The sequence below is a fragment of the Triticum dicoccoides genome, chromosome 7B (genome assembly GCF_002162155.2).
Source record: "Triticum dicoccoides isolate Atlit2015 ecotype Zavitan chromosome 7B, WEW_v2.0, whole genome shotgun sequence".
In the NCBI taxonomy this organism is placed as follows: domain Eukaryota; kingdom Viridiplantae; phylum Streptophyta; class Magnoliopsida; order Poales; family Poaceae; genus Triticum; species Triticum dicoccoides.
Window position 1 is genome coordinate 157782689 of NC_041393.1, and position 11484 is coordinate 157794172.

An 11484-nucleotide genomic window follows, 5' to 3' on the forward strand; every position below is an offset into this window, starting at 1 on the left:
CCACAGAGAATTCACGCCTCTGATGTTTCAGAGTGGTGGCAAAGTTCCTCCAGGAATTAGGGAGCTTAGAGATTATGCAGCCCGCGACAAACTTGCCCGGTAACTCGCACTTGAGAAGCTCAAGTTCCTTAACAATGCATATTATCTCATGAGCCTGCTCCAATACAGGACGATTTTCAACCATCTTGTAATCGTGGAACTGCTCTATAATATACATCTCGCTCCCTGCATCGGCGGCCCCGAATTTAGATTCGAGCGCCTCCCACAAGTCCTTGGCGACATGCACATGTAAATATGCGTCGACCAGTTTATCTCCGATCACGCTAAGAACTGCTCCGAGAAACACAACGGTAGCCTCCTTGAACGCCTTCTCCTGTTCAGGAGCAATCGTTCCCGTGGAGACACCGGTGACCCAGAACACGTTCATAGCCATGAGCCATAACGTGGTCTTAGTCTGCCAACGCTTGAAGTATGTACTGGTAAACTTATCCGGTTTCAGTGCAGCGGCAAAGCCACTTGCCGAGAAATTCCTACACATAATAGGTTTTTGGATTGTTGAGTAAATAGGCAATTTCTCGATTAAATTAATCCATGAGTAAATCAGTAGCATGGCATTGACTAAGTTGATGACGTACTGACTCTGATCTAAACATGCACGTACTAAGCAAACAGTAGACAAATCTACACATACTGCTAGTACTGCTAATATGAAAATAATCAGGAGCGGGATAAACGAGTTATATCCTCCAGTAGGCCACGCAGAGGCCGCGGCTTTGGTGGCAGCAGCGGCGTCCTCGGCGACCTTCTTGTCGGCTTCAGCTTTCTCGGCGGCGGCACGGTCAGCGTCGGTGGACATGGTGATGACGAAGGCGACGCGGACGTAGACGAAGTAGACGATCGGAAGCGAGCAGTCGCGTAATCGCTGCCCAAAAACCTATTCGCCCCTCACCCCGTACAGGAACCAGAAGGGCGTGGTTTCAGAGACCTGCTCTCCCGTTGACCGTGTACGTGGCGGACGGGATGGAGTCACCGGCGGCAGCAGCAGCAAAGGAACGACGGTGGGCGTGCGCGTGAGAAGATGTGATCTGTTCGTGGTGGCTAGGGTTAGGAGACACCGCATACTTATAGGCGCAGCCGCGTGGAGAGACGTGGGCTCGACCCACGTCCGAGTCTGTGACAGCCCATGATCCGACGTCTCAGATCGTGGCCCAGCTGTCAGAAAACTCTCCGTTAGTGACTGGCAAAAATAAGCGCGTAGGTGTGAGCTCGGCTCGGCTCAATCCCGCAACCCGCGGCGCGTCGTGACGAGGCGTGGCGTGGCGAGGCGGGCGGTGGAGGAGGAGTGCGCGAGGGCCTCTTCTCTTCTCAAGCTCCAATAGCATGTAGAAGAGAAACCCTTATAAACCACTCCAACTCTCCTTCCACTTCCGGGGTGGGACTAAACTTCCCACCACACCTAGTGCCATATAACCCACATGGGCCCTTAGAGATTTTTCAGAAATTGCAATATGGGCCTAGAGCCCATCTCAGATTTCAGCAATCCCCCACCAGATCTCGAGGGCCCATTGTGTCCTCTGTTCCAATTGATGTTTCAATATACCAGTGTTTCAGTGAAGACCTGTTAAGGTTGAACTTCACCTAGAACAAGTGGCTACACTCCTTCACAACTGAACAATGGACTATGCCTTGAATTGTCAGTTTGGCGTAAAGAAGTTTCACTACATGTCTTACTAGTACTAGGCTACCGAAGGCTGACCCCTCGGGTGGAGCATATAAGTCACACTCCTGGCCTATTCATGAGCTTACTAGAGATCACCCCAATCTCATAGACTGTGACCAGCAGTCGGGCTCATATAGGTGTGTTCCTCCAAAGATCGCTCTGTAGGATAGCATCTTGCTTTTATAAGCTTTGGAACACATTGAGACCGTAGTCATCCTACCATACAATATCGAGAGTATTGCATCTCCAACGGAGTGGGTTAGTATAGTTACTCTCCTCAGTTCACCATTGGCTTGTTTTCCCAGGTCCTAGTTCACGGGATCTCCGATCATATAGGTTGGGTTACCACCATGGCAACTCATGTGGGTCTCATACCCATCTCCCTCGATGCATTATCTATCACAACACGTGATAGCCCTTTTGTAAAGGGATCTGCCAGATTCTTAGCCGTATGGACATAGTCCAACGCTATCACTCCGGAGTTTCTTAATTTTCTGACAGCTTTTAATCTCATTCTTATGTGTTTGGTGGACTTCATGTTGTCCTTTGAACTCTTCACCTTGGTGATGAGAGTCTGATTGTCACAGTTCATAAGGATAGCCGGAACCGGTTTATCAACCAATGGCAAGTCCATCAAAAGATCTCGAAGCCATCTCGCTTCAACACCAGATGTGTCTAATGCCGTTAATTCTGCTTCCATTGTCGATCTCGTTAAGATCGTTTGCTTGCAAGACTTCCAGGAAACAGCGCCACCTCCAAGAGTAAACATATACCCAGTTGTGGCCTTCATCTCATCAGCATCAGAGATCCAATTCGCATCACTATACCCTTCAAGTACCGACGGGTATCCGGTATAGTGAAGTCCATAGTTCATAGTACCTTTCAGATAGCGCATAACTCTCTCAACAGCATGCCAATGTACATCACCCGGTTTGGAAACAAACCGGCTTAGTTTGCTCACAGCAAACGCGATGTCAGGCCTCGTTGCGCTCGCTAGGTACATCAGTGAACCAATGATTTGAGAGTATCTCAATTGATCTTTAGCCATGCCTTTGGACTTTCGAATCAATACGCTAGGATCATATGGTGTTTGAGATGGTGTGCAGTCCGAATATCCAAAACGACTCAACACCTTCTCAACGTAATGGGATTGCAGAAGTGTGATCCCACCCTCATTATCTCTCAGTAGCTTGATGTTCAAGATAACATCAGCCACACCAAGGTCTTTCATCTCAAAGTTCTGAGATAGAAACGATTTGACCTCCTCAATGACTTTGAGGTTTGTTCCGAATATCAGTATGTCATCAACATACAAGCACAGTATAACTCCTTCGCCCCCACCATGGCGATAGTATACACATTTGTCAGCCTCATTAACAACGAAACCAACAGATGTCAGGGTTGTATTAAACTTATCATGCCATTGCTTAGGTGCTTGTTTCAGGCCATATAAAGATTTTATCAACCTACACACCTTTCTTTCCTGACCATCTATCACAAAGCCATCAGGCTGTTGCATGTAGATTTCCTCCTTTAGCTCTCCATTTAGAAAAGTCGTCTTAACATCCATCTGATGGACGAGAAGACCATGTGAGGCCGCCAGCGAGAGTAATACTCGAATGGTGGTCAGTCTAGCCACAGGTGAATAAGTATCAAAGAAATCTTCCTCTTCTTGCTGGTCATAGCCCTTGGCCACAAGCCTAGCCTTGTACTTTTCAATCGTACCATCGGGCCTAAGCTTCTTTTTGAACACCCACTTACATCCCAGTGGTTTGCAACCATAGGGACGGTCAGTGATCTCCCATGTCCCGTTAGCCATGATGGAATCCATCTCGCTACGGACCGCATCCTTCCAGTAGTCAGCTTCTGGAGAGGCATACGCTTCTGAAATAGAAGTGGGAGTATCATCCACGAGGTACACGAAGAAATCATCACCAAAGGTCTTTGCAGTCCTTTGTCTCTTGCCCCTACCAAGGGTTTCCTCGTCATCCTCCTCGGGATTTTCATCATGTGTTTGTTCATAATATTCCATAAGGATGGCAGGTTCAGGAGTCTCCTCAGATTCCTGTCTAGAAGTGCTTTGCATATCTCTCATAGGAAAAATATCCTCAAAGAATGTAGCATCCTTAGACTCCATAATTGTACCGATCTTCTGGTCAGGTACCTAAGATTTCACTACTAGAAATCTATAGCCAACGCTGTTCTTAGCGTAGCCCAAATTAATGCAGTCCACGGTCTTATGTCCAAGCTTACGCTTTTTGGGGATCGGCACGTTGACTTTCGCCAAACAGCCCCAAGTGCGCAAGTACGAGAGTGTCGTCCTTCTCTTTGCCCATTTCTCATAGGGAGTGATCTCACTATCCTTTGTCGGAACTTTATTCAGGACATGACATGCCGTCAATATAGCCTCCCCCCACCATGCCTTGGATAAACCCGATGTATCTAACATGGCGTTAACCAAATCAGTTAGAGGACGGTTTTTCCGCTCGGCAACCCCGTTTGACTGGGGTGAATAGGGAGGCGTCCTCTCATGAATAATGCCGTGTTCCGCACAGAAGGAATCAAACTCACTCGAGAAGTACTCTCCACCACGATCTGACCGGACTCGTTTAATTTTCTTTTCAAGTTGATTTTCAACTTCTGCCTTATAGATTTTAAAGTAGTGTAGAGCCTCATCTTTAGTATTTAACAGATACACATAGCAATATCTAGTGGAATCATCTATCAATGTCATGAAGTATCTCTTTCCACCTTTAGTCAACACACCATTCATCTCACAAAGATCAGAATGTATGAGTTCTAATGGTGCCAGGTGTCTCTCCTCCGCGGCCTTATGAGGCTTGCGAGGTTGCTTAGCTTGCACACATGAAAGGCACTTAGAACCTTTGGCTAAAGTGAAACTCGGGATTAAATCCAACTTGGCTAGCCGCGTCATAACACCAAAACTAATGTGACAAAGACGTGAATGCCAAACTTCAGATTCATTAACATTTGAATGAATATGGTTCACGACTTTATTACAAAAATCTGCGAGGGAAAGGCGGAACATCCCTCCGCTCTCATAACCTTTTCCAACAAAGAGTCCATATTTTGTAACAACTAATTTATTAGACTCGAAAACCAACTTAAACCCTTCTCTACATAGAAGGGAGCCACTAACGAGGTTCTTCTTGATGGCGGGGACATGCTGCACGTTCTTCAGCTGCACGATCCTTCCCGAAGTAAACTTCAGATTGGTGGCAAAGTTCCTCCAGGAATTAGGGAGCTTAGCGATTATGCAGCCCGCGACAAACTTGCCCGGTAACTCGCACTTGAGAAGCTCAAGTTCCTTAACAATGCATATTATCTCATGAGCCTGCTCCAATACAGGACGGTTTTCAACCATCTTGTAATCGTGGAACTGCTCTATAATATACATCTCGCTCCCTGCATCGGCGGCCCCGAATTTAGATTCGAGCGCCTCCCACAAGTCCTTGGCGACATGCACATGTAAATATGCGTCGACCAGTTTATCTCCGATCACGCTAAGAACTGCTCCGAGAAACACAACGGTAGCCTCCTTGAACGCCTTCTCCTGTTCAGGAGCAATCGTTCCCGTGGAGACACCGGTGACCCAGAACACGTTCATAGCCGTGAGCCATAACGTGGTCTTAGTCTGCCAACACTTGAAGTATGTACCGGTAAACTTATCCGGTTTCAGTGCAGCGGCAAAGCCACTTGCCGAGAAATTCCTACACATAATAGGTTTTTGGATTGTTGAGTAAATAGGCAATTTCTCGATTAAATTAATCCATGAGTAAATCACTAGCATGGCATTGACTAAGTTGATGACGTACTCACTCTGATCTAAACATGCACGTACTAAGCAAACAGTAGACAAATCTACACATACTGCTAGTACCGCTAGTATGAAAATAATCAGGAGCGGGATAAACGAGTTATACCCTCCAGTAGGCCACGCAGAGGCCGCGGCTTTGGTGGCAGCAGCGGCGTCCTCGGCGACCTTCTTGTCGGCTTCAGCTTTCTCGGCGGCGGCACGGTCGGCGTCGGTGGACATGGTGATGACTAAGGCGACGCGGACGTAGAGGAAGTAGACGATCGGAAGCGAGCAGTCGCGTAATCGCTGCCCAAAAACCTATTCGCCCCTCACCCCGTACAGGAACCAGAAGGGCGTGGTTTCGGAGACCTGCTCTCCCGTCGACCGTGTACGTGGCGGACGGGATGGAGTCACCGGCGGCAGCAGCAGCAAAGGAACGACGGTGGGCGTGCGCGTGAGCAGATGTGATCTGTTCGTGGCGGCTAGGGTTAGGAGACACCGCATACTTATAGGCGCAGCCGCGTGGAGAGACGTGGGCTCGACCCACGTCCGAGTCCGTGACAGCCCACGATCCGACGTCTCAGATCGTGGCCCAGCTGTCAGAAAACTCTCCGTTAGTGACTGGCAAAAATAAGCGCGTAGGTGTGAGCTCGGCTCGGCTCAATCCCGCAACCCGCGGCGCGTCGTGACGAGGCGTGGCGTGGCGAGGCGGGCGGCGGAGGAGGAGTGCACGAGGGCCGCTTCTCTTCTCAAGCTCCAATAGCATGTAGAAGAGAAACCCTTATAAACCACTCCAACTCTCCTTCCACTTCCGGGGTGGGACTAAACTTCCCACCACACCTAGTGCCATATAACCCACATGGGCCCTTAGAGATTTTTTAGAAATTGCAATATGGGCCTAGAGCCCATCTCAGATTTCAGCAATCCCCCACCAGATCTCGAGGGCCCATTGTGTCCTCTGTTCCAATTGCTGTTTCGATATACCAGTGTTTCAGTAAAGACCTGTTAAGGTTGAACTTCACCTAGAACAAGTGGCTACACTCCTTCACAACTGAACAATGGACTATGCCTTGAATTGTCAGTTTGGCGTAAAGAAGTTTCACTACATGTCTTACTAGTACTAGGCTGCCGAAGGCTGACCCCTCGGGTGGAGCATATAAGTCACACTCCTGGCCTATTCATGAGCTTACTAGAGATCACCCCAATCTCATAGACTGTGACCAGCAGTCGGGCTCATATAGGTGTGTTCCTCCAAAGATCGCTCTGTAGGATAGCATCTTGCTTTTATAAGCTTTGGAACACATTGAGACCGTAGTCATCCTACCATACAATATCGAGAGTATTGCATCTCCAACGGAGTGGGTTAGTATAGTTACCCTCCACAGTTCACCATTGGCTTGTTTTCCCAGGTCCTAGTTCACGGGATATCCGATCATATAGGTTGGGTTACCACCATGGCAACTCATGTGGGTCTCATACCCATCTCCCTCGATGCATTATCTATCACAACACGTGATAGCCCTTTTGTAAAGGGATCTGCCAGATTCTTAGCCGTATGGACATAGTCCAACGCTATCACTCCGGAGTTTCTTAATTTTCTGACAGCTTTTAATCTCATTCTTATGTGTTTGGTGGACTTCATGTTGTCCTTTGAACTCTTCACCTTGGTGATGACAGTCTGATTGTCACAGTTCATAAGGATAGCCGGAACCGGTTTATCAACCAATGGCAAGTCCATCAAAAGATCTCGAAGCCATCTCGCTTCAACACCAGATGTGTCTAATGCCGTTAATTCTGCTTCCATTGTCGATCTCGTTAAGATCGTTTGCTTGCAAGACTTCCAGGAAACAGCGCCACCTCCAAGAGTAAACATATACCCAGGGGTGGTCGTCTTGCATGAAATGCTCCATGAGATCCACTCAAAAAAACTAGATGGTGTGGTTTTTAAAGTGGATTTTGAAAAAGCATACGATAAAGTTAAATGGCCTTTCCTTCAACAAGCTTTGCGTATGAAAGGATTTGACAAGGCCTGGCGAGACCAGATTGAGTCCTTTACGCAAAAAGGGAGTGTAGGGATTAAAGTGAATGATGATATAGGTCACTATTTCCAGACACACAAAGGACTAAGGCAAGGAGATCCCATGTCACCGATTCTATTCAACATAGTGGTTGATATGTTATCTATTTTAATAGGCTGGGCTAAGGATGCGGGGCAGGTTTCTGGCTTGGTTCTGCACCTAGTTGATGGTGGTATATCCATATTGTAGTATGCTGATGATACTATCATCTTTATGGAGCATGACTTGGCAAAAGCAAGAAACATGAAGCTTGTGTTGTTCTTATTTGAACAATTGTCTGGACTCAAGATTAACTTCCATAAGAGCGAACTGTTTTGCTTTGGAAGAGCTAATGAGGACTAGGAGGCGTATAAGCAATTGTTCAGATGTGAGTTGGGTTTGCTACCGTTTACATACTTAGGTATACCCATTCATCATCGTAAACTGACGAACAAGGAGTGGAAGTGCATCGAGGATCGTTTTGAAAAGAAACTGAGCTGTTGGAAAGGCAAGCTCATGTCATATGGAGGTCAATTAATTCTGATTAATTCGGTCCTCACCAGTATGCCCATGTTTCTTTTATCCTTTTTTGAGGTCCCGGTTGGGGTCAGGAAGAGGTTAGACTTTTATCGATCTCGATTCTTTTGGCAGAATGATGAGTTGAAACAAAAGTATAGGCTTGCAAAATGGGACATCATCTGTAGGCCGAAGGACCAAGGCGGTCTAGGCATTGAAAATCTAGAGATCAAGAATAGATGTCTCCTTAGCAAGTGGCTATTTAAACTTTCGTCCGAGACAGAGGCTACTTGGGCTCAAATTCTACGAAATAAGTATCTTCAGTCTAAAACATTGGCTCAGGTGACTGTGCGCCCGACTGATTCACCGTTTTGGAAAGGGTTGATGAGAGTCAAGCCCCTCTTCTTTAACAGGGCAAAAATCTTAGTCGGTGATGGGGCTAACACGAGGTTCTGGGAGGATACGTGGCTTGGGGAGACGCCTCTGGCACTTCAATATCCTACTCTGTATAACATTGTTCAACGTCGAGAAGCCTACGTTGCAACTGTCTTACAGTCCACGCCTCAAAATATTAGCTTTCGGAGGACGCTGGTAGGCGATCGTTGGGAGGCCTGGCTTCATCTTGTACGAAGGCTGATGGATGTCCAGCTGTCTCAGCAGCCAGATAGATTGTTTTGGAAACTGACTAAGGACGGCAGGTTCTCGGTTAAATCCATGTATCTGGATGTCATAAACACTAGTGTCATTCCTTGCTCGAAGCACGTCTGGAAAGTTAAGGTACCTTTGCGAATCAAAGTGTTTATGTGGTTTGTGCATAAACAAGTCATTTTGACAAAGGATAATCTGGCAAAACGCAATTGGATGGGTTCTGCTAGGTGTAGTTTTTGTGATCGTAACAAAACTATCAGGCACCTCTTTCTAGATTGTCCGCTGGCTAATATTCTTTGGCGTTCGATTCATATTGCTTTTAATATTACTCCACCTACCTCTATCAATATGTTCTTTGGAACATGGCTTGATGGGGTTAACTTGGATATAGCAAGACACATTCGTGTTGGAGTTTGTGCCTTGTTATGGGCAGTATGGAACTGCAGAAATGATTTGGTTTTTAACAGAGCAATGAACTTTCACTTTTTGCAGGTTATCTTCAGGGCCACAACATTCATCCATATGTGGTCGCTACTCACTCCGACGGAGGCCAGGGGGCGTTTGGCTACTGCGTCTACCCGATGGGAGATGGTAGCTTGGGTTATTTTCAACCGGTTTGGATGGCAGTCATGTAATATGATAGGCATGTAGTGCTCCTATTTTATTTGCCAGCCGGTTCTGGCTTCTTGATTAGGCTCGCTTGAGCATCCTATTTTCTTTTCATACTTTCAGATACTGGAGACTTTGAGACTGGTTTTGTTTTTTAATAATATGAGCCGTATGCATCTTTCTGATGCAGAGGCTGGGGTAATACCCCTTTTCTAAAAAAAGGTCATAATTGTTGTCTTCCCCCCCAAAAAAGGAAGTTCTCGTGTTCCTCTATCTATGCAAGACGTTGGCGCACTCGGAGCTAAGAAGTTGTAAGAAGAATTCTCCTGACTAGAGAAGAAGTTGCAATCGTTAAAGGCCAATTAATTAACCGGTTATACCCAAAGAAAACCTGGTACACAAGAATAGCCTAACAAGATGGACCAGAAGTAATGGCTATCTCTAGAACAGCTAATCAACTTATAGTTAACTAAAGCAGACACATAATCAAACGTTGGCCGGTCATTCTCACATGTGCAGCAAGCGCACGTACAAGCAACAAGAATTTTATACCAGAAGTACTTTACCGCTACGCAGGAGCCTCTTTCTACTCATTACATCGTGCAAGCACCGTATCTCACTATCCCCAATACTTAATTATGTAAAGGTGACTATATATGCTACCTAGTTCCATTTGTTAAACCAAAGCAAACCACAGACATACCGCATACTACAGTTAGTTGCTAGCAAGACACACACATCATCTAGTCAACATGGCCAACCCACCAAAGGTTCTGCTCCTTGCCATCTTCGGTTGCCTCTGCCTCTGTAGTTCAGTTCTAGCAGCTCGCAAGCTCAGTGATGACTTGTCCATCGTAGCATGGCACGAGAGTTGGATGGCCCAGTATGGCCGTGTGTACAAGGATGCCACGGAGAAGGCTCATAAGTTGAAGGTGTTCAAGGCCAATGTCGAGTTCATTGAGTCCTTCAACACTGAGAACCACAAGTTCTATTTGGGTGTCAATCAATTCGCTGACCTCACCAACGAGGAGTTTCAGATGACAAAGGCTAACAAAGGATACAAAGCGAGCTTGGAGAGGACTCCCACGGGATTCAGGTACGAGAACGTGAGCTTGGATGCACTTTCGGCAACAGTAGATTGGAGGACGAAGGGTGCGGTCACTCCAATCAAGGATCAGGGCCAATGTTGTAAGTACATAGTGTAATGATGTATGTCATATATGTATCTAGATGTTTTTTGTTAAAAAATTATGTGATCATGTATTTCCCACAATACAATTATTTGTAGGTTGTTGTTGGGCATTGTCCGCTGTTGCTGCTACCGAGGGCATCGTCAAGCTAAAAACTGGCAAGCTTATCTCTTTATCGTAACAAGAGTTGGTAGATTGTGATGTCCACGGTGTGGACCAAGGCTGTGAGGGTGGGCTCATGGATGATGCCTTCAAGTTCATCATTTCAAACGGTGGCCTTACTGGTGAGTCTAGCTACCCATATACGGCAGAAGATGGCAAGTGCAAGAGTGGATCCAAAGGTGCTGCCACCATCAAGAGCTATGAGGATGTGCCAGCCAACAATGAAGGTGCCCTCATGGCGGCTGTCGTGAACCAACCAATTTCAGTGGCTGTGGATGGTGGTGACATGACGTTCCAATTTTACAAAGGTGGAGTGATGACTGGTTCTTGCGGCACTGACCTAGACCATGGCATTGCAGCTATTGGTTATGGAATGACGAGTGATGGCACAAAATATTGGTTATTGAAGAATTCATGGGGTACAACATGGGGCGAGAACGGGTACTTAAGAATGGAGAAGGACATTTCTGACAAGAGAGGCATGTGTGGTCTTACCATGGAGCCTTCCTACCCTACTGCATAGTAAAAGCATCAAATGCCACACACCCACATACATACACGAAGATTAAATAAACATATGCACATCCTCTAGGGATTCCGTTCGATGTCTTTACTTTGTGTCAAAATATATGTCATTATGTATTGGAAATTTATACATCATGGATATCGTGTAAATATGTTGAATATGTACATGATGATTATGTATTATCTTTATGTATTTTATTTGGTTTTATGTTGCTATATTTGATTTCATGGTCCTCATGA

At 46.3% G+C, this 11484-nt stretch overlaps 1 pseudogene; it reads left to right on the forward strand.

Annotated features, from left to right (window-relative positions):
* Window positions 1-10119: 10119 nt before the first annotated feature.
* Window positions 10120-11242, forward strand: LOC119336995 (annotated as a pseudogene).
* Window positions 11243-11484: the final 242 nt, after the last annotated feature.